The sequence below is a fragment of the Gambusia affinis genome, linkage group LG02, assembly GCF_019740435.1.
Source record: "Gambusia affinis linkage group LG02, SWU_Gaff_1.0, whole genome shotgun sequence".
In the NCBI taxonomy this organism is placed as follows: Eukaryota; Metazoa; Chordata; class Actinopteri; order Cyprinodontiformes; family Poeciliidae; genus Gambusia; species Gambusia affinis.
In genome coordinates this window covers 20,803,699-20,830,906 of record NC_057869.1, presented here as the reverse complement: position 1 = coordinate 20,830,906, position 27,208 = coordinate 20,803,699, and the positions used below count along the sequence as shown (strand labels likewise).

Sequence of the window (27,208 nt, the reverse complement as noted above, 5' to 3'; positions counted from 1 at the left end):
TACCAACGATGTTGTGTTCAAAGTAGTAATGGGTCGATTTGGAATGTTTCGACTCGTAGAGCCGACTCTTGGAAGTGAGTGATGGGGGGCCGACTCCTCGCTAACAGCAATTCTTCATTGGGAAGGGCTACAAACACAACAACGCAACGATCATAAAACACAAAAGGTGAAGAGAAAGAGGGAGAGAGAGCGAAAGGGACCACACTTTCGTCCCTTTGGCACTGCAGAGCCGGCCTGGTCCCACTCTGCTCTCCAGCCTGATATAATCTCAAAACTTCCTAGTCTGCATCAGTTGTACACAATCAAATATCTCAAGGTTTTCAAGTTGATCTGGAGGATGAATCTGAATGAATTCTGAATGAATCTGAATGAAGCTCCGTGCTACACTGGAATTACAAGCGCCTCTTCAGTCACAGACATTAATGGTAAATGTAAATAACATTTCTCCAATTGAACTGATCAGAAGTCACCAAGACTGTGAATGAGGGGATTTTCCACTTGTGACTGGGAAAACCCACAAGCTTTAGTGGTGGTTCAGCAGTACCAAATGTGAATTCAGTTCTGAGAGAACACTAAGATGAGAATTTTTTTTAGTTAAAGGTAACGCTGAGATAATTTGTTTCCTCAGCTTCTTTGCTGACAAGCGCATACAGAAGGAGCCAGACAGGATAGCCAAGAGGCTGTCTCTTGAGAGATAGCTTCGGTAGCTTTAGCAGGAATTTGATTGACATGACGGTCCGCCCACTTTCGAAGTCATATTCTGCTCAATGCAAAATGACCAGAGCCGAAGTAAAATAGGGCTGGATCTTCAGTGCAAAAAAGTCTTTTTTTTTTTTTGCCTTTCGCAGCACAGTTCTCACTTTCACTGCACGCGCTCTGCTCAAGGCCGAATTTGCTTTGATTAGAATGGCAGCCTTGTGACCAACCATGTGAGGATTTGGGATTATATCATTATGTAAAAACGGAGAGGAAACAGACACAACAGTCAGGTGAGGACTTCCTTTCACTCAATAGGCAGTGGTGAAGACAAGACTGTCGCAAAAATTTTGAAATATAACTGACAGCTGTAAGAAAAGCAGCATATGAAGATTAATGATCCTATATAATAATAAACTATTATTATCGATCTGTTCGGTATATTTATTTTTGTTAAAAATTAAAATGTCGATTAAATATTGTACAAAAGTAGGAATATCTGCTTTTGTAACAGAACAAATACTTAAAATTAATCAAGTATCTATAGGGAACATTGAAAGCAAAATGATTTATCATGCAAAAAATTCCTAAATTCCTAGTCTTGCTAAAACATGGGCCAGATGATAATAAATGATAAGAGCCGTTTGGGAGCTGAAAAAAACCAGCTGTTCTTTGGGAGCCGAATCACAAGAACCGGGTCTCTGAAAGGAGTCAGACTTGCCATTTCTAGTTCAGGGTGATGTGCCAATTTACTTTTCTGCCATAGGACAAAAGTTAAGTTATGATGTCATACGATCGTGTTTTTTGTGCACCCTGATTGGCTTGTGGCAAAATGTAAATATCATTTCTTTGAATAATGGCTTTCTTCTTGCCACTCTTACAGGTTTATGGGAATGCATGCATTATTTGCCCAGTTAAAAGATTTTTTTTTTTTAAATTATCTGCACTATGAATCTTTTCCATATTTTATTTTTCATTTGCAGATAATAGATTAGACAACTTAATTAGTGACTTGATTAGTAACACCTTTATTGCTTTATTTATACTGAGATTAGAGTCTTCATATTTATACTCTATTTGCAAATTAGCACAATTCTAAACGCAGCTGTTTGCGGTTGATATAACTTAAGGGGTTTCCTAGTAGCAGAGACTGTGTCAAACTTTTCAAAATTTTAATTTAAAAAAAAAAAAAAAACGGAAACCCATGGGTATTTTTCTTTCCATAAGTCTATCACATGAAATCATGCTAGAATACATAGAAGTTTATTTTTATGACATCTGGAAAGGTTCAAAGAGTATTAACACTTTTGCAAGACACTGTAACTAATGACCAGCATAACACACTTTTTTTTCTGTATATAACACAAGAACACATGATAACATCAGCAGTCTCAAGACATTTCCTGAAACTGCTGCAAAAAGAAGTGTTTATGATGTGAAAAAGAAAGTAAAAAAAAAAAAAAAAAAGACAGTTTGAAAAAAAAAAGTGTTTGGAATATTGCATGGAGGGTATATTGGCAGTGTGCTCATATGCAAGGCATTTTCCTACATGAACTCAAGAATGCCTGGAGAATGCATGCATGGAATTAGGTAGAGTTTCACCAAAGGTGTTGTTCACACATTCAGTTCACAGCGGGATATTCTCCACTGGGGAGGCGTTCTCACAACAGAATACTCTGCAGGCTGGTGCTGTGGGGTAGCACACAGAGAGCACAACTTGATGGAGAAACCTGTGCAGCAGAAAAAAAAAAAATTGCAGTTGTATATTTACAGAATGTTGGTAATGACAGATGCAGCTCCCCATGTCTCTGTTGTGATGAGTACTGATATCATCCCCACATGAATTTTCAGCATGTAAAAAAAAAGAAAGTCCATTATCCTTCCAGTGTCCACTATTTTACACATAACACAATTTCTATCCATATCAGAGTCTGAAATTACTGAAATCCTACTTCAAGTGACAAAAAATACAATGTGTTATGCACTGTCATAATGTATTTAAATAGAAAGCACAAGAAAACCCAATAACACATCATTGTTCAATAGCTTGTTGGACAATCTTTAGCTACAATAATTTAAAGTAATAATTTCCTTTGTTTGTTAGGCTGATACACTGTTATGGCAAATTTTAGTCCACCTGCCTTCACTACTATCCTGACTAATTAAGTTCTGCATGTATAAATGTATCCTGAGTGCTATGTAAGGCTCCTCTACAATATTTTAGATGGATTAAGATCTGGGCTTTTACTTTGTTAGAGGATCTGGTCTTTACTGTAATACAAGCCCAAATGATCACCCTTCGTTCTGACACGAAGTTGTAGCCTATATGTTTTCAGTTAGGTTCATTTATGTAGTTCAAAACGGGGGGGGGAAGCCTGCCCCATGTGTTCTTTTTAGGTACTGCAACTTAGCAATCGTTTTGAAACAAAACTTTATATAACAGCAGTAGCAGTCAAGGAGACAATATGACGTTCCATCCACTTTGTGATGTCCGGTTGAGTGAAAATCTGCAGACGTCCTTCGTTCACGGTTGCATTACTCGTACTGCACGAGTAATTATGTGTGGTTATTTCTGTGCTAGATGTAGCTTCCTAATGTGCTATTTGACTGCAATAATATATTGTTGTGTAATTTAACCGCGAGTTGAGAAATTACTTAATATGGCGTCGGTACCCTAGATCTATACATATTGATGTTCGGCAGAAGCTCAGTATAAAAGTGCAATATATTTTGCACATATTTATATATTTATTGTATTTTTTGTCTTGTTTTTCAGTTTCACCCTTTTGATTGCTAATAAACCTGCTGACAACGGTCTTTGGTTTCCAGAGTTTAATAGAGAAAGGTGTTAGCTAGCCTTTGCATCAGACATGCACAGCACAAGTAACCGGACGCCCTTCACTTATGATAGTCTTAGAAGTTTGGATGATTTGTTTTCACCAAGCATGCCTTCTTCTTCTGAGGTCATCTCTTCTTCGATCCCACCTGTTCAATAGACATTACTCAAGGACTCGTGTTTCTTTACGAACTTGTTTTGTGAAGCCTTATTATTTTGATTTTCTCCTGTTAATTCTTTCAAACAATCTTTACTTTGTGTTATTTTTAATTGTGTCAGGAACTACTTTCATTAATGCATTGAACATAGGAATAGTTTGATGAACTGTGATGGACAATTTGACCATATTTTTCAATAACTTAAAAAACATAGTTTTGTGTAAATGGCGGAACAATGGCATTTCATCTCTGCAGTATTTCACTTGTACATAGCCACATTCAAACTATTCCTATAGTTTAGCACATTAAGTGAGCATCGTGCAGATTTACGGAAAATGAATGACCAACGTGTCCTAACCTTCATACCTCCCTGCTCCAGCTAATATACCTAGCAGGTAAACTGCGGCGGTACATGTGACCCCAATAATCAACCGCTATTGGCTATATAATCATCTTTAATCGCTAATCGTTCTATTAAAAGTATGGCAATATTTGAGATATAAAAGGTTAAAAGAGTAGAAAATCGGAGGAGGAGGAAATAAAGGTTAAAATTACACTCGGGTTACATTATAATACATTGTCAGGTATGAATAAGGACGTATTCCTAATCAAAAATCATCTTAACCGTAGCTTGCACAGTAGTTATTAAAAATGATTATTTCCAGAAAAATGTTATCACTTTGCCTTTTAGAGCTTTGTCTCTTTTTTTGTTGCAAGATTTAACAAAGCCTGTTATTCAGGTTTTCTGTTTTGGCATGTCAGCACAGTTCAGTACAATCATCTATAAACATGGGTCTCAACCTCTTTGACTTTCGTGTTGACCTTTCCCTCTGACAGCAGCGAATGACAACAGTGTCAGATTTGTTCAGTCAGATGGCGACCAAAGCTCATTATCAAACAGCAGGTTTGATGTACTAATGTCAAGATGTTGATAACTGATGAAGGTAAATGTCACATCACTGTCTCTATCTGTACTATGAGCATGTGTCTACGTGCTGCACATTTTGCTTATTCATAATGTCTTTGCCCTCGGTTCCAAAATTAAGGAGTTCGAAATGAACAAGTAAAATATTACAAAATGTGTGGATAATTTTTAAAAATTATTCGTTCTCCTTTTAAATAAAGTTGAATTAGCTATTGTCCTCAGGACTACATTGTTACCAGCACTATTTTCCATGATTTGCCCAAGTAACACACTTGCATTTTTTTTCATTTTCTTTTTCACTATGAAATGCACTGAGCCAAAACAATGCCTGGAAAATCACCTGCTTTGATGAAATGTCACCAGTGCTTCCAAAGATAAAGCCAGCCATTAGCAGCTTTCTTCATTAGCCCAATTAAATGGCCCTCAGGAAATGCACTGACAGAAAGTGTATTTGGAATGGGCTGCTGGTGAACAGCTGCATTAAAACCCTATTTCGTAAATTAAATTTCAATCTAATGGCAATGGCCTTTCTTCAGGTGGTAATAAGAGAGAGGAAGCCTATTCCTGCCTGCACTATTTAACCTATTTCTAGATTTCCTTTCCCCATTTTCTGGCATCCAAATTTCTTTCTTTCACACAGCTTAAAAATATCCAACTCTTCCACTAAATAGAAATTTGAGCCAACAGAATGAAGACTAGCTGTGATTTTTTTCCCCTTTACTACTTGTCTAAAGAAAAGAAAATTGAAATGAGAACAGACTTTTACACATGGAGAAATTTTCCTGCAACACACTTTTGCCTCTTTCATAGTGACTTTTTTCTTGACAGTAGTTGGCTTCACATGTTATTTTTTTTATGTTCCCATCAAATCTTATCCTCTGTGTTTTCTTCTCAGTGTTCAATTCTTTGCTGTGTTTAACGAGAGAATATTTGGCACATTGTGTACCTAACAGTACTTCTGGTATTAGATGAATCAGCATTTTAGAAAGCTGTGCTAAGAACATGTTTTAAAGTAGCATATTGTTGGAATTACCAAAATGCTGCATTATAGTTTGAAAGTTTAAGGCTGTTCCACACTAAAGAGGTCAGAAGAACGAAGTTTGAATGGACAGAGAAAGCACAAATATGGGCAGTTTTCATTCAGTTTAGTTCACTTTCATACAACAATTTTGAAACTTCATGCAAAACATCATGTAGTCATAACAGTTGCTCTCCTGAGGCATTATCAAAAGACGCTGTTCACTAAGAGCAGTAGACGTGGCACCAAGCTACCCAGCATGTAGTTATATGCACCTGAAAGGACACAGACATAACTAGTATCACATAATAAAGTAAGCTAAATAGGCCATAACGTCAATTTTGGCCTATTTAATCAGACTCTATGGACACCTTAGCAATAAATCAATTAATCAAAAAACTTGAATACTCTTCTACATATTCAGTAGAAAAGCCTTTATTTGTATTACAACAAACAAACCTTTCTCTTAATTGCTGACCAGCTATTTGCATATTTATTTTTGCCGATGAGTTCCAGCCCTTGAGGTTGGAAGGCCTCCATCACATTGCTCTAATCTTTAGCATCCTCCACAAATTTTTCAAGAGATTCATGTTGAGACTCTGGCTGAGTAATGTCACTTTTATTAAATAAGAAACATATTGGGGAATCTGATAAATCTAAAATGGGTTATGCGTTACAACACGTCTGGAAATCATGCATCAACCTCATATTTTTGTTTCCCTTTCTATATTTGGTCTGCTTGCATTCTAACTGTAAATGAACAGTTAGAATGCCTCATACAAGTAGGATAAGTAAGTGGTGCAGAAAACATCTTCACTTGTTTCAAATGAACCAGTTGGCCTTTTTGGGCAGGTGTGAAAGCAGATCAAACTGTTTTGGTGCAAAAGCACCTTACAATAACCCCAATTTCAACAATATATAATTTCAAAGTAGAGCAGAGTTCCTAACTCTTACTCTTTCATAATCTGTTTTCTATATTTCACTGAATTGCTCTGCCATGAAAACGTATTGCTCCAAGGAAAGTCCATGCATTGAAACTATTACTCCCCACACTGCTATTTGTGATTTATTGTGCTAAAAAGAGGGGGAATTACAACTTGCATATTTGAACATTCATATTATACAACTTTTAATGTACCAAAGTGCAAATTTAGCATAATATGCCACTGCAAATGTCAAAGAAAATATTACCATAACTTGGTTACTGCACTTGTTTTAATCTGTTTAGAACTTTTTCTTTCAAAACTGACTTGCATTTGATCCAACTTTTTTTATACTGATGCCGCTGGAATCGTTAATCTCACTCCAAGCTCCCCACTAAAGCTGATACCCCTGAAATAAATACTAAAGCATACACTGTGTGAGTTGTCTTCGTTCACTTTCCCTATGAGTCGCAGCTTACTTTTCACTATGTGATGGCGCACAGTTAAACTTTTTGGTACGTGCTGCTACTTGATGAAGTGAAGACTGACACTCTTCACTCCAGCAAATTGCTTGTTAGGAGGAAAGCAGCAGTCTGCAGACTCTCACACAAAAGATTGTTAGTTTGAGATGAGTCACACACAATGTTTTCCACAATCCTTTGGCACTTCCACTTTACTTCCACTCAGTGTTGCTCAGTTTTTAGCTCCACTGGTGAATGGACTGTCCATCTGCCCTGTACAAAACCATGTCACAGTGTTCCTGAAGTTCCTAAATTAAAATGGTAACAGTTGCTCCAAGTATATGTGAGTAGCAACAGCCTCCCTGCTCTGAGACGGTGCTTGCTGCAGCTAACCTTCAGATGATCTGATTTCAATAAAAGTAGATGTATTGCCTGTTAATTTCATTGCTATTTAATCATAGGTTAAGGTAGAAGTCACTGCCTAGAAAACAATAAAATATTTTTATCTTTTTAAATTTATACTATATGCAAATGGATAAACAGCACGGATATTCAGAAAGCCTGTCCTCATAGGAAACCACTGAGAGAGTGAAAAAAAAACGAAAGCTACATCATGTGAAAGTTTACATTACTTATATTTATGCCTTTTTCCATCTCTGACAACAAAGAAGAGCTGTGCCCTAACTTCTTTCACAGTCAGATGAGAAGGAGAGTTTTGATGGCAGGCCAGATGTCAATGCACTAATCGATTCAGAAATACTCCCAGCGCTGCTTTAACCCATTTAACAACAGTTTTCACCATGGGAATCTGTCAATGTATACTTCTGTATATGCTCTCTGTGCAGTATCTGTTTGCAACAGAAACGGATCCTGTCCTGGGTTTGCACATGCCAAAAGGAAGTCTCAAGACAAACAATGTTTTAAAATAGCTTGACAGACAACATGCTTTCCCAAATGTACTGTGTGCATTGTGAATGTGTCACTTTGTGTCTGTTTTTGTCTAACGTATGTGTCAGGGCAGTGTGTAATGTCAATATGTTGATTTCTAATTTGTCTTCACAAAGGCTCCAGGTAATGTATGCTTCTATCAGAGAGTTTAGGAAGAGCACAAGCTTAATGGTCAAGCTCAATTTGAATCTCTTTGAACCTGTTTTCCTGTGAATATTTTTTTTCCCAACCATGTTAATGGTTTGCACATTCCAAGAAGTCAGTCAGTGATTGCATTTTAGCAGGTTCTGCCTCTCATCAAAGGAGCCTTTTATCAGCTGTGTGAGATGTTTAGATGTTTATGGGTTGTTGTTTGTGGCAGCAAAAATGAGATTAATTGGTCTCATTTTTTTTCATGAATAGATATGAACACAGAAAAGGGCTTCTCTAAATCTTTTAAATAAAAGTCCTTTTTGATGCATATAATAAAGCCTCTGGATTGCTTTGAGAAGAATAATTTTCTTGTCTTCTAACAGAACATGCAAGGCACATTAATTGTAATTCTTCCCCACATTTTCTAAACATCAAGTATTGCCCACAAAGATTTTAATCACATTCGGTCAGCTGAGGCTGGACACAGAATATTGGGGGAGCAATGTGAGGTTCGCCCGATGGAATGATTTTTATTCACCCTGAGGTGCAAATAATTACTTCTCCTTGCAGAGCTAGGAACCATGCTGAGACAAGGAGATGAGACCAACTGAGTTCTTTTAAATGCTAGCCCAACATCAAATGACACACCAACAGACAGTTACCCATTAAAATCTGCCCATCAAGCACAGTTTAGAGATGGGTAGTCTTGACAGAAAAATTGTCTCCTTAGAAGTAAGAATGAGACTATACATTTCCTTTTACTCCCACTGCAGATTTATGTCTATCTTTCTATTTTTTACTGAAAGATATCATCTCACAATAATTCACTTAGCACTAGACCTGAAATTAATAAACACATTTGAAACACATTTTTTACAGTCTTAATTTATTACTGTATTACTTATTACTGGGGATGGTTAAGGATATATAAGAGCCTAAGATGGCCCAAATCTAAGATATAAATAGTGTGTTTTATATTTATTGATTGAGATTGGAAAAGACTGAATTGACAACCCAATAGATCTGCTCTTTTAAGTTCTTAGATCTTTGTTAACTAAGGTCAATGCCCAGGCATAATTATGACTGGGAAGCCAATGAAAATGTTTATATATTTATATATGAATAAATAGTGGAGAGCAAAATAAATCACAAAAGACCCCTAAAATTTTGTTCACCTAACACGATTCAGGTCAGTTTAAGCATAATTGCTTTTTATTTGTGGGCAGTTTCCCACTTTATTGTATGAATTACACAAACACATCCAATCCCATGCAAGCCTTTGTCCAGACCTAGTTCAGTACCTTCTCTGCTCCTTCCTTTTTGTATGATAAAGGACAAAAATAAGAACATGGACTACTTTACATCAAAGTAGGTCAAAGTGATTTTCTACAGAGGAGGTAGAATCACATGGGTCACTGCATTATTTCTGGCAATTCAGTAAGAATGAGTGTTGTAGGACTGTCGAAAATTACCAACCAATTTTATATAGTTGACCCAGTAGAGTGTCTATATTTGTCTTGCGCTGGGTTTATTGTATGTGGAAGGAGTAGATTTGTCCTTCCTACTATTTCCAATCCAATCTCGGTTTAACTGGCCTTTATCACCTCTGTTCTCTGCAGAAGTTCATTCTAGACTGGCACTGCATGTCTGTCAATGTTGAATTACACTTTGAGTATAGTTATTTATAAAGTATGATGAAATTGTAGAAACCTCTAAGCAGATCCTATAAAACCGACATTCTTGAAAACATCTCTATGTAAAGTTTGGAGAACAAACTGCTGCCTTCTTTGGATTTGAAGATTCTCCTTCAGTGTTGTTTTGCTTTACTTGGCCTCAACTGGAGCAGCTTGGTTGTCAATAGCAATTTTCACTCAGGAGATGGTCACGGACTACCCCTCTGTTGCTTAACATGCCTGTCTTTTTCTCTTTACACTTCCCACTACACCCCACCTCCTCAATAGCAATTTTCTTCATTCCCTCCACCAGCCACTCCTTCTTTTTTTCCCTCTCTGTGACCTCTGTTTCAGTCACCCTGTAGTGAACAGGTGTATCTGTCTCTATCCTGATGAGTATATTACTCTGAAGTGGCTCCATGGTCCCCATGGACCCCCTGCCTCCTAATACGCTTAGCTCTCACAGCTTATGTCAGCTGGAGTGGGTGGTCTGATAACGCTCCACTTGATCAAGCCATCCCCATCAGGGTCCATCTGGTCCACGGTCACTCCGGTCCTCTCGCATGTCACGGAGTAAAACTGCAGAGAAATGTCTAAATAGAGTTTAACTTTCCCTATTTTCTATAAAAGTTAGGAAGGTTACACTGAGTTCAGCAAGGCTTTACATTTCTAATTAAGTCATGTGGAGATTAATGGGGAATGACTGAGCATAACATTCACCTCTTTGGATAAACACTATGTGATTGGGAGATAACATCCATTGTGATTCCACATTACTTCACAACATCATCAAAATAATGTCTTCTATTATCCCTTGCATTTACATCAGGACCTGTTCAGCATGTACCACCTTTTAACTTCTGTCTCTTGAAAAAATACAGATGCCCCTGCCACACACACACACACACACACACACACACAAAACCCTGCATAAGATGAAGCAGATACTGAACATGTGAACTAAATTTTACATTTTTGTATTCTCTGTATTAAATAAATATTTCAAATATATTTCCTGTCATATCTATTACTATCAGTAAGGACAGCAATAAAGGTGTGGTTGTGTTTAATCAAAATGATAAAAATTGTCCCAACAACGTTAATATATCTGGTAAATTTTCAGCCTGACTAAGCTATTTTTTATTTTATTTTATAACAAATAGCAAAGGACATAATTGTGAACTGGAGAGAAAAATGTACATGGTTTTCAAATGCTTTGAAAATTGGAGAATTGAACCAATTCATCTGATACCCCTAAATAACATCCAGTGTAGCTACATTTCAGATTGTAAAATGGAGTCTGTCTGTATTTTACCCTGGTTATTAGCAAAGCTGTTCTGTGACAGTTTTGTTAAAGAACAGAAACCGAATTTACCATTGGAAATGGATAATGTATGACACAACTACAAAATCACCGCCATATGACTGTCCATCTGCACTAACAGGCAAGGCAAGGAACACAAGGGGCTTATGGTGACTTTGGAAGGACTGCAATGATTTATGGCTCAGGCCGAATTAGCTATCAACAAGTCAACTATGACTTATAAAGTATACAAATCTAACCTTTATGGAATGGTGAAAAGAAGAGAAAAAAATTGACCCTCTAGTCATTTTGAAACTAAACCTTTTGCCCTACATGTAACACACTGCTATTAATAATCACCCGTCCTTAACATAAGACATTGTGGTGGTAATATCATGGGAGTGGGTTGCTTTACAATAACAGGGTTGCAAGTTGCTCAGAGTTGGTAGGGAAATAGATAAAGCTTAATGAAGCCCAATCCAAGAATAAAATCTGTTAGCTGCTGACTTGAGACAAATGTGAATGCTCACTTTCCAATAGGACAGCGACTAGACTTTTAGATAGAGCTGCAGTAAGAATGTTTAGAACAAAGCTTATTCGTATCTTAGTGGCCCAGTCATGGCTCTAATCTAAATCCATTTACTTTCACCTTTAAATACAGTAAAAGATAGTTCTTGAAAGTAATAATGAGGAGGTTGGGGTGGATGAATACATATGGAGCCTACATTCTTCAAATGATTTGGAAAATGCACTGTCACTCAGACAAAAAAATAAATATTGACTCTCAGACTAAAACTTTTTGTAAATCCTGAGGAAAATAAGGCTATTAGGGTTTTTTTGGTTTGTTTGTTTGTTTTAACAAGCTTTTAATTTGCGTGAACAGTAATTGGAATAAAAATGTTAGTGAAATTGAAAGCATAGAAATTGCAGTGGTTTTGAAACAAAGAGTTGCTGAAAAAAGATTTGCTGAAATACTGCATGATTTGATCACAGAGCTGTGATTGTATTTTTGGTGCCACACTAACCCAAGAAACCAATTTTAATTTACACAGACATTTGAAGCATTTTTAATATAAGATATATATTGATTTTAAGTGCTTTGAAAAATATCCACTGTACACTGAAACTGAAACGGCGCAGCAGAGAACACACCTCTAGCGCAGGAATTAGGATTAAATGTCACTAGATGCAATTACAAGCTCTTGAGGTTTATAATGTGGTCTCGCTAGTGGAGTTCAATGTTCTATTTTTACTGTAACAGGGAGATATGAGACTGTATCTTCTTTTCATTCATGATGTCACCTTCTATTGTTTCCTGCAGAGTATAAATAATAGCAGGCTAACACATGTACTGTACAATCCATTGTGGCCCTGGGACAGCAGAGCCAAAACAAGGAAGATTTTTTATTATTATTTTAGTTCCCATTAACCATGATTGACCCAGCCTTCTTCCTTTCTTTCCTGTTCCTCATTTTTGTGTTTTTCGCTTTCACCTACTTACAAACACCTGACCCCCCTTTGCCTTCCCACAAAGAAATATCAAAGGAATTGAGAGCAAAACAAAGACTTCAAGCCCTCCCTGTAGAGCAGTGTGGTGCCGGTGCTCAAATGTGTATCACTTCAAAAGTGTAGCACCTGATTCTCTCAGAACTGATGCAAGACTTTGTACACTCCATGGGCCTTGAACTATGCATAAGGGTTGTGCTCATCATGATTATATGTGCACAACAGACAGAAACAATGTTCTGACTCTATATGGAAACCCTGCGGAGAACACTTAAGCCTTGTTGCACACTCACAACATAACACAAACTGCAGATTTTACACTGTGTGCATTTTCCATAGGCACCATCCATTGTATTTTTTATTTTATTTTATTTTTTAATGTTTTTGAAATGTTGTTTTTGGTTTTCTTATTATTTAGAAACTAATAAAAGTTTGTTGTGATAAGGTGTTCTCAGTTTGTGTTGTTTGCTTTACCCATTCCTATTTCTCCAACTAATTATTTCTAGTGGTGTGTAAATCCACACAAATAAAAAACTAAAACAGAGTAGGAAACAACACTATTCCTTTTGCGCCTTTATTTAAACAGTGTGTTGTCTATGGCAACCACAGGCACTGCTTCTCCCTTACTGTGTCTTGATGGCATACACAGATTCACAGTTTCAGACAATATGCTAATTTGATTTGTTTACAGGAATCTGCTTTTATTAAAGCTGTTAACTGTTAACCCTATTTTATGAGTTTGTGTCAGGGGCACAAGAGGCACCTGTGTGTTAAGACGAATGGGGTGACAAACACATTAGCACCATCTAGTGGCAAGTTTAAAAGAGATTTTCAGTACCTCAAAGGTTTTAAATGTTTATTGTAAAATCTATCTATCTATCTATCTATCTATCTATCTATCTATCTATCTATCTATCTATCTATCTATCTATCTATCTATCTATCTATCTATCTATCTATCTATCTATCTATCTATCTATCTATCTATCTATCTATCTATCTATCTATCTATCTATCTATCTATCTATCTATCTATCTATCTATCTATCTATCTATCTATCTATCTATCTATCTATCTATCTATCTATCTATCTATCTATCTATCTATCACCATTTACTTTTTAGATAATAATTGAAATGTCTATTCAGACATAGTGTTATTATGCCCTACAGATCAAGTATCTTAATTAGGGAAAAACTCATACTCCAGCTAATTAACCAGTATAATAATAAAAAAAATCAAAAAAAATCTGAATGTCAACTAAATTATATATGCACTTCTACAGTGTTCCTGCAATCATCTTCAAATGTGTCCTCTAAGAAAACACATCCTTTTACCTTTGTGAAAGTGCCAGCTCATGATGATATTCACAAAAAAGATCTACCATTTAGCCAAGCATGTGAAGACTGTTAATAAGTTTTTGCTCATGAAAGTTCTGAACCAATCTCTAAATAAATGCAAACATCCATGCATGCTAGAAACTCTTTGCCTGTGGTTTGTAAAAAAACTGCCAATTTGTGTTTGTCATGACAGCATAGGTGTTTGCTTAAATGGGAGGGTAATTCCATTTGGAAAGCCTGTGTTAAAATTTGATTTGTGTCTGTTAAAGCTGCAAGACAGCAGCGGACAAAATTTCAGCATTATAATTGCCGAAACTTTTTGCAACAGTGCCGACCCCAATCATTCTTTTCCCCAGCTTGTCATTGTAGCCAAATTTAATAAAATGGTTGAAGGAAAGAGAGAGAAAACCTTACTATTAGTACTGTAGATAGGGTCCCGGTGTGGTTCTAACTGTGTGTATTCAGATATGTTTTTAATAGTTTGAGAATACTAAGAAAAGCAATTCTTAGTCAGACTGCCACATCAAACACTGAACATCCACATGCAAGCCTTTTTAAATGAAGTTAAACTATCACTTAGAAATTATGTAGTCATTGCATTTTTTTAATTGGCTTTTGGAAAGACCCATAATGATTTTACACTGAATATTAAGCAGTTTTTCAATAATATAGCACAGATTTGTCTTTAATTGAACATTTATAGCTCTTTTTTCCCCTCTTTTTCACAGCGGGAGACCCACATTCTGGGACATGAATACTACATCAGATAATCAATAGATATAATGTAATATAATATAACGTAGTATTAGATAATAGATAAATAGATACCTTAATGGATGATGTTTTCCTAAATAATGTACAACTATAAAACTATGTACTGCAAACTTGACATTACAATCACAAAAAAAAAACAACTGGAACACATATTGGCAATTTGTCCTTTAAAAATATAGCATTTTATGTGTGTTAGTGTTGGAGTTGCTGTAACCCAGGTTGTCCTTTTGTGTAACCAGCCACCAATGTGGTCCATGCTAAGAGCCAACCTTGTCCAGAGCCTCCAGCATCTGATGAGAATCTTATTCACACCTGGTGCTCTGCCACAATTGACCTTTGTAATTAACTCAATGACCTCTGCTATTACCATGGAATCACCTTCAGGCTTAGAATTATCAGAATGTTTTCTATACATTGTTTTGCTAAATGCCAGTATAATTACATGAGTGCTTTTTCAGAGAATATTGTTTTACTTTCTTCAAAGTTAGAGATTTACATACACTAAAATTATTATACCTTTAGCCTATTTAGGAAAGCTCTGGTAACAATAGGGTTTGTAAGCTGTTCATAAGTTCATTCACAGCACAACTGTGGGCGTGTTTTCAGGTAACACCACAAGCATACTGCATGTGCCATGTTCATCTGCTCAAATAATTGTATTCAAGAATATACAAAATATACCATCACAGTATTTTGGAAGAATGGGTTCTGTAACCCCTGTGATGGACTGGCGACCTGTCCAGGGTGAACCCCGCCTCTCGCCCGAAACGAGATAAACACCAGCACCCCTTCTGACCCCACCAAGGGCAAGCGTGTGCAGAAAATGGATGGATGGATGGATGGATGGATGGATGGATGGATGGATGGATGGATGGATGGATGGATGGGTGGATGGATGGATGGATGGATGGATGGATGGATGGATGGATGGATGGATGGATGGATGGATGGGTGGATGGATGGATGGGTGGATGGATGGATGGATGGGTGGATGGATGGATGGGTGGATGGATGGATGGGTGGATGGATGGGTGGGTTCTGTAACCCAGATATGAACAGTATCTGAGATACAGAATAAATGTTTTGGTGTGAAATATAACATAAAACAAAAAAATCTTGACAAGATGTTGGCTCAAGTAAGTAAGAGAGTTTTATTATCCCCGGTGAAACATGTCCTGTACCTACATCTGACAGGCCTCTCAGAGGGGAAGAAGTCATCACTCCAAAAGCAACATAAAAAATGTTACCTGAGAGCTTACAAAGGCTCTCAGAGAGATAGACCTTCATTTTTAGAGGGGTGTTTTGTGGGCTTCTGAAACTAAAACTGAAGTGTTTGATCAAAGTGACCATTGTTGCATTTGGAGGGTGGAAGCTTGTAAGTCTGAGAACATTATCAGAACTTTTAAGTTCAATTTTTATTAATTGTATTTTATATTTTAAGGTTTGTCAGCTAAGGTGGATTGATATTTATTGTAAACCTTGTTTTCTTGTTTGTTTTTTTTACAATGATTTTTTTTTTACTGTCTGAAATCATTTTATAAAACCTGAACATAATATTTTTGTCCTGCAATAATAGCCTTCTAACCTATCAAACTGTGTGGCTTCAAAAATCTTTCATAAAATTTGAAGAAGCACCTGGAGTTTCAGTCAAACTGATAGAGCAAGTCCCACTGAATCAGAGAGCTGGGAATAAAATGTAGGAGGACTCCATTCACCCAAACAACAAAACCTGATTTTCAGTACACAACCAGTAACTTGAGAAGAATTGAAGAAGTTAGTCAAACAGAAAGGAATACAAGTTCTGCCCTTGAATCCAGTTGTCAATTTTATGTTGCGGTGTTGGGGGTTGTGTAAAAGTACTAATAAAGAAACTTGATTGCTTTTAAGATCTAGTACGGTAGCCAGTTAAATAACTAAATTACATTTTCAAGGAATAACCAGTAATCAAGTTACTTCTCATCACTAGTTACAAATTGGAATGAGATCAGAGCCTGGTCAATACCAGCCCCTTGCTCTACACTTTGCGTGGTACAGAGGGTCTGGGTTCTCGGCTATCAAGAAACACTTGCTTCCTGGAACCGTGAACTCTGTCGAGGTTGAAATTATAACCAATCCCTAATGTTTGCCCATGATGTATCTAATGTGCCAGATGGACGCCATGAAGTTTACCAGAAATTGCCTGCACTGTAAACAACTATCTGTCAATTCGAAAAGGGAAGTGCCAATCTGATCGAGGCAGCTGTTAACGTTAATTCAGTAGTTGGAAGCGTGACCAACACGGACTGAACAGCTTTGTGCATTTCCTATGCTGCCATTGCTGAAACTGCAATTGTAAAACAGCAAAGAAAATCAATATTGTTCACAACTTCTCCTTCTGTTCGCTGATCGACCTGGAAGGAATTCTACCGCAGAGAATCCCAGTCTCTCTCCAGTAGTGCTTTAAGCACAATCTGAAACAGACTGTGCTTTAAGTAAGGTTTGAGTCGAGCAGAATAGTGTAGGAAGGCAATAGCCAGTCTAAGATGTCAGCAAAATCAGCATTTTGGGATTTCTGTCATAAGTCAATTGTCTCAGCTCGACATAAATTTGTGGACAGAACATAAAAGATGTGTTTGAGCAAAAGAGTTACAAGCCTTCTCATTCAGTTACATGATTTCTTTCCAAGTAACTAGTCAAAATAACATTTGGGAGAGTTTTGTGCATGTATAATGGATAAGGTAATCTTTTGAGTTGGACTATAGTTACAAAATAGCCCATGGAAATATGTCCCCTACTATTCTATCATATAGCAAATAAAAATAATTTACGTCAGCCTGGCTGTAATTTAATTTGTAATTCAATTAAATTACAAAATTTAATTGTAATTAAATTTTGTCTGATTTAATTACAAATGATCAGAGAAAAAAGGTTCTGTGTGTTTTATAGTTCTGATTCAGAGTGTATGTAAATATTTGGTCTCTCTTGTATCCTCATTAATTAATGTTCCTGTACATAACAGTTCCTTATGTGGCCTATATGTTTTATTGATATTTTTGGAGTTACTAAATTATAGCAGACTTTATCTATAGAACTGCCTTAAAGATTAATAGAGAAAGACAATGATATTGTTAACAGTAATTAACTTAATCAGAGTTAACCATCCATTTTAAACTCTTAATTATAGGAGACGGCCCTCTGGTGACCAGAATGAAAGAATACTCGTTTGCTTTGTCTTTGATGTCACTGAAACAGACACCCCCTCTCCCCGTCTCAAAAAAAAAAAAAAAAATTGAATAACTTTTTATGAACTACAATAATATATAATGTAATGAGCTTGTGCCAAGATCAGCCACTCAAATTCTGTCCGAGTCTGTTTCCCCCCATCAGGACAAAATGAATATGTCCATGGCAAGTTAAAAAGGAAAAGATTTTTAGGAAGTTCCAAGTTTATAATCAACATAATAAACAAACTGACTTTTAAAACTGGCTATGAATGCACAGTTCACGACGGGAGGGATTACTTTGGAAACATGCAAAACAGCAAAAGCTTAAACATTGGTTCATCATGAGTAACAAGGGTAATGATATCACTCAAATTGTTCAGGATTATTTTAAGTTAGGAAGTTGCTGACATGTGTAAGTAAAACTAAGCAAAACTCCTTCAAAAGGGTATTTAGATGAATCTCTCTGAAGATCTTTGGTGGCAGATTATACAAGTCTTTCTCCACAAAAAACAGTCAGAAATCCATTGAGATTGTTCCAGAGTCATCTAGTGAGACCAGACGTTCATCTCAAATTAATAATCCAATTTGAGATGGATTTATATATAGCGTTAGTATACACTAACGCTGTATATAGAACTACACAGTTCTCTAAGAATCATTTCCAATTGTACAAGATCCTATAGTATATAGCAAGCTGCTATATTATCTGGCACACAAGTGTGGTAGCTTGAACATTCAATATAGTATCAGTGCACAGATTTCACACTAGGCTAAACCTTTTATTCAATTATACTAATGAATTGAAGTCATAACGGTACTACTGTCTTCACTCAATGTATTACAACAAACTTCCTATGTAACATATTTTCATTTTTGCAAATTTATTGATATTTTGGATCCTCAGTTAATGCCATAGTACCTAGGGTCTGTCACTATTTGCTGTAAATTCTAAAAAAAAAATTAAATAATAATAATCAAAAACTGGGAAAGAGTATTTGATGTCTGATTAGCCAAAAAGGGCACAAGTCACTCCGTTGTTCACTGAACTTCACATGGCTGCCCAAAAGTAACTTCAGCTGCTCGCACTCGCCTACAGAACAGTTTATATGTCTGCACTGAATCTTTAGACATATGTTGTTTCAGAAATGTGTTTATTTCAAGAATGTCGCCTGATGCTGCCATCCTTATATACACGGCACTCAATCAGACTGATCTCATGTGTTGTTGAAAGACTGTAAAAGTCAATCAGTGACATCTTAATCGTCATCATCATAAATCATTGTCGTCCTTTAGTTTATTTGTGTAGGAATAAGGAAATTCAACAGTTTTAGGTGATAAAAATATAACGTAATAAATAAGAAATCAAGACTAAAACTAATGATTTTACAGTTGTTATTGATTAAAGGTAATGCAAATACTTTTACAACTTTCCATGTTGACAAAATGATAACCAAACAGAAGTGTTTTTTTTGTTTGTTTTTTTGCTTTTTCAGCTGAACCCAACAGCTGTATTTTCCATTTTAACAACTTCTTATGTTTCAAAGTGATCACAACCTTCAACAGAGTACACCTTCAACAGAGTACACCTTTATTTTAACGATTCATAAACAGCTTAGTTCTACACAGTTCTCTAAGAATCATTTCCAATGGTACAAGATCCTATAAAGTGTTATAATGTTGATCATTTTCTCTCCTTCTGGTTTGCAGACAGTTCCTTAGCAACAAAAACACATTATCCCTCAACAACATCATTCCCTCTCTCACTCAAAAAAGGCACATGCTCCTCTTCAGCTTCTGTTTCATCAGGTCTTCTCTAAAGAGTCAGAAAATGAGTCTCATCTTTGATGTCTGAGAATAATGCGGACTGGACCATTAACACTGTATGCGACAATGGTGATGAAGAACAAAGCCCAGAGAGGTGAACAGCCATAACCATTGGCTTTCCAATCCACTTTTTTCTTTCTTGACACAACCACTTACAAACACTAGAACTTCTCATTAAAGGCCAGCTCCAATTAGTATGAGTCAGCAACTCAGGGTCTGGCTAAAGCTGAGGACATTTTTAGTCCAACATTTTATTCATTAAGCCTTCTCCCAACTTGCTCCTTGACAGTTTAATGTTTATGACTAAATAGAATCGCTGGCGTACAACAGATCTAGGAAAAGTTAGATTAGGCCATGAAGGCCATAAAAAAAGTAGAAGGTTTTATTTATGAAGCTTGTATTAATTTAAACAAATGTTTAGGTTGGAAGTTGATTTAGTGCAACACATTTGCCTGTCCACAACCAAGCCTAAACCTACTAAATTCTGTCATTTGTTTCAAAAATGATTTACAAACGACTTAAGAGCAAACTATTGAACCATTGCCACATTGCATTTATAAACTTGGCCAGTGATGTATTACTGCATACACATCAACATAACCCATTTTAGAAATTTCTCATCTTGATATGATTATCTGGAGCTGCTCAGTGAGGGGTTTGGATCCTAGAAGAACCCACATAAACCCTGAGCGCACAAGTGGTCAAGCTTTAGTCTGTTGTGACAGACCCCCACCAGCTGTCATTCATTGCTCCTTCCTTTTTTGTTTACTCTGTAAAACTCTTCACAAACCACCACATTTTCTGAAGGTTTAGAGAGTTCACAACAAAAGAAACTGGAGAGCAGAAATACACACTCTCTGGTTTCACACCATTAAAAATGGTTGTTTATGGTAGGACTGGAAAAAAGCATCTTAAAGAAAAGACCTCCACTGATGTATGTTTGTCCCTCCCCACATTGAGAGGGCAGGTGTTTGGATTGCTGTAATCTCCATGTCGCTTTCAAAGGCAGAAGTGGCCTGCTGCAAGGATGTTCTTCAGCTCATCTAGGCTCTCACTGGATTACCCTTTGTTTAGAAAAAGTTTGGTATTATGCAAAGTTTGTTTGGTGTTGTTTTTATTCTTTGTCGCATAGCAATCTTAAGATTCATATTTCTTTTCCTTGTAAAGTTCTATGTTTTCACATGTACTTTAGGTGTAGAGAACTGAATAAAATCAATAGAGGAGATAACATAAATTTAAATATTTTACGATATACTCTCAGTAAGTGCTGTCCAGATCCTGCTTGTGATTCAAAGTCATGCAGATGAATTTGTCTGGTTTGGGAACCTCATGGTCATGTATTTCCATTTTGCAGATGATGTGGTTGAATCTTCTGCTCATGACCTCCAGTTGGCACTTAAGCAAATGAGTGGCAAGTAGCTTTCACTATTACCCCTTTTCCATTGGCTTTATTTCAACAGCCCGGCTCAGCTCCGCTCTACTTCGGGGTGAACGTGTTTCCACAGGCCCTGCTCGGTTTGTACCAAGGCCATTGTTCTCAACTAAAAAATGTTGGAGTGACATACAGCACTTCAAGTATCCTGCCTTTTATGAGTGATGGTAAGATGGAACAGGAGACAGACTGATAGGGCTTCATCAGCTTTAATGCAGGGGCTTCTGCAGCCTGTTGTGATGATAAAAAAATCTTAGAAAAAACCCCCAAACTTCTCAATTTATTGTCTGTCTAGGTTCCAACCCTCATCTACCGTGATGAGATATGAATTACGACTGATATGAGATCCTGGATACTAGCAGGCAAAATGAATGTCCTCTGTAGGCTGGCCGAGCTTAGCCTTGGGAATATAGTGAAGCGGTTCCTTCATCCGGGGGAGGCTTGGCGTAAAGTCCCTATATATCCACATCAAAAGGGCATCTGATCAGCATGAGCACCTCTCTTTGGAGGTTTTTCAGGTCTGGGAGGAGGAAGCCCCATAGCAGAAACGTTGGAGGGACTGTATAATCCTTCTGGCCTGGGAACGTCTTGGGATCCCTCAGAATGAGTTGGAAAGTATTGCCAGTGAGACTGATGGGTGGATTTCCATCATGAATCTGTTACTGCTGTGACCTAATCACAGACAATAAAGCTAATAAATAGATTGATGGATAGCTGATTGATTTTAAAATTCATCATTCAGCTTAAAAAACAAAACTTATATGTCACAACTGCACTGTGAACATAGAAATTTTAAAAACTGATCAGTCGTTTCCCTTTTTTCAGCTCTTGCCTCAAATTTCAACAACTGTGTGACAATTCAGCTTTAGTCAAGCATCTGTACACATCTGTTGGGCTCTTTTTGATTTCGATCCAAACTCAAGCACCAAAAATCATGACTTGTCAACTACCTCTTCCAGTTACAATAGTTATTTAGACTATGCTTGAATTTTTCAAAATTCTATCAAATTTGGGATTCACAGTAACCAGAAACGGTGCTGACAACTTGCCAGGATTACTAATGACTCATCGACTGTGAGATGTAACGTCCCCTGGTCTGATGAAACAATTACTGAGCTACTTAGCCAAAGTTCCCAACAGCATGTGTGCAAGAAACCAGACACTGGGGACCAGCTCATTAATAGCATCCCTACAGTCAAATTTGAAGATGGCAGCAATATTGTGTGGGGATGTGTTTCAGCAGTCAGAACCGGGAGTGGAGCTAATATAACGGCTAAGACAGAAGAAAAAAAGTAGAGCAATTTTAGAAGAAATTATTTTTCCAGCGTGCTCATGGCGTGCTGTGAAATAAGGTTACATTTTTAACCCCAGAGACCAAACCTTACCATAATAAAAACTCAGAAGTGGCAGTAAGAAAACATTGGAGCAAGCCTTTGAAAAATATAAACAAGAAATCTGCAGTCTTCTTGTACCAAGTTAACACCAGCAATGAACAGTATTTAACTCATTTCCAAACAAATAAAAACAAGGTAATTTCTTTTCAATCATAAAAAGATCACAAATCACAGGTTCAAAGCAAAATTTAGTCATTGAAAAGATACATTGAAAACTGTCTTATTGAAAATTATGCTACCACTGGCTCAAGGCTGAATTTAACAAAGGCTCTGAAACCGGGTGTCATGAACAGAAGGTCTGTGGACCTTGGAAAGAAAGAAAAAAAAAAAAAAGGAGCATTTTTACTCATTGGTGCGAAGCATAAATTCCACTCCAAAACAATCCTAAAATCATAAAAAAATTTATAACAAATTAATTGCATCTTTATCTTTAATAATAACGTAAATAATATAACTCTTTAACAAAGATTTATATAATCAAAGTTTTAGTCGTTTTAATTAAAAACTTAATGTTTTAATGTCGTAAAGGCTTAGTCCCTACAAACAAATTAATGTCTGTGTAACTGGATTCTTAATATTTCAAGCATCAGTGAAAGAAAGCTGTTGTGGATATTAAACGTTTACTTGCTCTTTATAGATTCCCGGGGGTGTGTGTTGTAAAAAAAACTTGACAATAAATAATTACTGAACTTTTTCTACCGTGACATCCTGTGTATTTCAACTGAAAGAGAAAGTGAGACAGATAAAAGTAAAATCTAATAAAGCTGCAGTAGGTTTGAAGATTCTGCCACCAGTTGAAATGACATCTCTCAACCATTTTGGACAAATCTCTATCCATCAAGGTCACAACACTCAACCCTACACAGAACCTAAGTCCTAAATCCAGGACCTTTACTTCTCAATAGTTGTGGGTTCAGTTTGGGCGGAGTGTCATATACACAAACACACTGGCTGACGTGAGACAAAAAACTTGTTGAAATATGAGATGCATGACACTAGCGTGTTTGACCAAGCTGGTGGCCAGCCTGAGGAGGACGAATGATAACAAATGTAACCTGTTGCAAATTTCCTTGGTTTATATATACAAATAAGCTGAAAATTATTCATTCACTTGGCAGATTATATCTAAATTCAAAAGTTTGTTTCTGATAGGAAACAATATGGGCATATCTGAATACTGAACTACTACTTAAAGTAATAGTTTAGGAGTGTGCACATTGTGGCAGTTTTAGATATATACTTCTGTATTTTCAACAGACATGTTTATTTTTTCATTTAAATTGTGCATATGATTTGTCTTTTTAAATCTGGAAGAATATTTAAAATCATTCATCACTGTCTTTTCAACAGGTGTGTTTTTCCTTTGTACATTTGCTCTGGCTTCATGAAAATATTTTAGAAAGACATAAAAAAGGGATCAGCTTCGCAAAGTTACCTAAAAGAACAAAGGGTCTGACTTGGAAAGGGCAAAGTTGGTAATCCTGTCACATGCTGGCTGGCTCGGATTCAATTGAAGGACAGTGCTCAGCTCATCAACAATAACTTCATGTTTGTGTACATTCCGCTGAGTCTGAGTTGCATTCTAAATAAACTGGATGCTTTCCTGGAGCCCGGGCAGAGGTATTTGCATGCAAAACTCACACTTGCCTCCCTCATGCACAAATTGACTGACAAGCATAAACAGGAAGTAATTTTCTATTGGCACAACAATGTATGTAAAGTTGTTTCAATCTCCTCTGTGACTTCAATGTCTTTAAGTAGCCCACGGCAATGAATGTCATTACTTAGTTTTAATTTTGAGAGAGAGATGAGAGAGGAATCCTGAAATGTATGCATGCTGACTGAAGTGGCTTTGTTGCCCCTTCATCCAGTCTGAAGGGCTTCAGAAACTCAGGATCACTGGCCAGTCAAAACAATTTTATGATCTAATGTTTGGTTACCTAAGCATCAGAGTAATTTTTGGGGAATTAATTATAAATGTAAGGATTAGGTTTTCTCTGTGTTGATTTGAGTTTTTCTGTCTGTGTATTTTGAGTCTCCATGTTGTCCCGATTGATTGTTCCCAGGTGTGTCCCGTTCCGTGTTTACCCTCTGTATAGTTATTGCCACCTGTGTTTCTGTCTTTGTCGTACCAGTCTGTCGAATCTGTCTAGTCGTGTTTGTTATTTTGTAACCAGTTGCTACCAGAATTTGAGCTTTTAGCCTCCTGGTCAATCTGTGCTGCCTGGACTTTCTGGATTTGTATTTTTGTCATTAAATGATCACTTCTTTGTCCCAACCTGGGTCCTCAGCATCTTCCTCACCACTCACCGCAAATCGTGACAATAAAATGACAAATTCTGAAAAAAAACAACAACAAAAAACAACAAAAAAACAAGAAACAAAAAAAAACGGACACAATTTAGAGACTTCTGAAGTACCTCCATAGTTTTTTAGCAAAACTAAAGTAATTACCTATTACAGCTATGGAAAAACTGAAAACCATGTAATATATCTACCAAGTATCTACCATGTACCTTGTTTTGTCCCAGTATTTGTGGTGACCCTTAGATTTTTTTAGATTAAAGTAACAAACTACATAGTCATTGGAAATACTTTTATTTAACTGAAATAATCAACTTTGTTAATTTTCCAATGTTAGATAAGGGCTAAATTTAAAGAGATGTGAAGCAGGTAGCAGAAACAAAATTTTCTTCAGTAGAGAAAAAAAATCAGCATTCCTCAAGTTAAGATGTTTTATTTAGAGACTAATTTAAAATGGAGATACCACAAATAAACAAGTGAAATAGCTTGCATATGAAATGTCTACATTCTCAGTAGCTTCACTGAACAATTCATTCAAAGTACAGGAAAAATGGCAACAAAATAAGACTGCATGTCAGGTTTTTCCAAATATTTTGACCAGAGCTTTAGTATGGCAGCACAAATTTAAAGCAGATGCATCTTGAATACTGTATGTAGAAAAAAAATAATAAAGTGGATGCAGAATGATTTCTAAATTCAAAATAGGACTATAATAGACATTTGACACATTTTAGTTTTAAAAAACAAATTCCTGACTTTGTGTGCCAAAATTAAAGAACATGTAACTCTTGTCAGTTCACGTCTTTCATTTTATCCAAGAGTTTTGGTTCATTTTTCATCTTTCACTGGGAGAGAACATTTTAATTCTCTCTCAGTTCTGGTAAGCTCTAACAGTTGGTGCCTGTTTTTATCCCGTATAACTAATTATGTTTTCACAAGCTTCAGCACTGAGTTACTTAGCACAAAACCTGATGCATGGTAGATTTAATTTACTTAGATTTTGTCTTTGTCTGCTGTGTTCTTAGCAGTACATAGAATCTAGTTTTCACTCATTCTTTGTCTAATCCTCTCCATTGTTAGCTGAGTTGCTTCCAAGCTAATTCTGTTTTACTTTTTCCATGAAGTCAAGACTGTATTACAGTATGTTTGGAGATTTGTTACAATTACACCATCAATTTGAACTTCGTGTTTTTCAATTCTTTTGGTTTGTCTTTTGGGTTTGATGAAATATTTTTATTTACACAGAGGCTTCTCTTCTTTTTTTGCATCTCAACTAAACCTTTTTACACTGCAGTTGCTGTCATGATAAAACAATGGCAAAACACAATGATGAGTTGGTGCAACTGCACTTGTCACATCACACTATTCATCTCTGAGCACATGCCCGCAATAACATGAAAATCATTTAAAAAAAAATTGAGGTTTAGATCCGTCTCATTACCAGTTCTTGAATTATATAAAATATAAACTCTTTTAATTTTAGATTTTGGTTTGTGTGGAATTATAAATTTATTTGTAACGTTGATGGAGCTTGTTGGTTTAGATTTTGTAATATTACTGTATTATGGGCTTCCAACCTGTGATGGACCATGTAACTAAATATGTTTCTCATTTATACAGACATTGTACATAATAATACTTGGCTTCCTATTTCCCTTTAGTGGAACGTTCAAAATGGCAAAGACAAAAGAACGTCATGCCAGAAAAGCATACATTTGCTTTTTGTAAATCAAGAAATCAGCTACCTTAAAACATCCACAAATTAACACAGAGCAATAATTAACAAGCTTGATAAACTTGGAACTGTAACAATCAAGTCTGAGGATTGAGATCATCCTGGAACTTTGAATCTTCAGCAGGATGCCAAGAAATGTAAAAATACAATTTTTAAAATCTCTAAAATTCACTATTGGAGAAGTGCAGAAACCAGCGATACTTTGGGGTTACAAAGTTTTTACGACAACCTATTAAGGCTGTTGGTGTCAGCATGCCAAAGTAATTAGCATGTTAGGGAAAAGCCAAGGAGTTACATTTTCTTTCCAACCATTACAAACATAAACTATGGGATTGGATCAGATGAGACCACTGGGTTTTACAGCAGCTGGCTCTCTAGCTGGGTGTGTATGAAACATGGGTTGACTAAAAAAACAACTCAAGCCTGCTATTATGCTATTATGACAGAGGATCTTTGATAACAGACTGTCTCTTCTAAAGCCCCTTGGAAGCTTGTTATGGTATCATGGATACTTATTATTTGAAAGAAATTGAAAGTAGGTCATAATTACTCATTTTAGAGGAACAATGACCCAAGACATACAATCAAATCAATTAAGAAATGGTTCACAAGACAGAAAATG

At 36.4% G+C, this 27,208-nt stretch overlaps 1 protein-coding gene across 3 annotated transcripts in view; it reads right to left on the bottom strand.

Moving 5' to 3' along the window:
• The window catches only part of pcdh17 (protocadherin 17), a 97,199-nt gene that overhangs the window by 61,605 nt on the left and 8,386 nt on the right, over window positions 1-27,208 (bottom strand). Inside the window, exons 2-3 of one of the 3 annotated variants that reach the window (XM_044135826.1) lie at window positions 2,317-2,426; window positions 4-127 (exon numbers count right to left, since the gene is read on the bottom strand). The exons of the other annotated variants lie outside the window; for them this stretch is intronic. The gene's annotated coding sequence lies outside the window, so the exon portion shown is untranslated. The remainder of the gene's footprint in view (window positions 1-3; window positions 128-2,316; window positions 2,427-27,208) is intronic. 3 annotated transcript variants of the gene reach the window in all.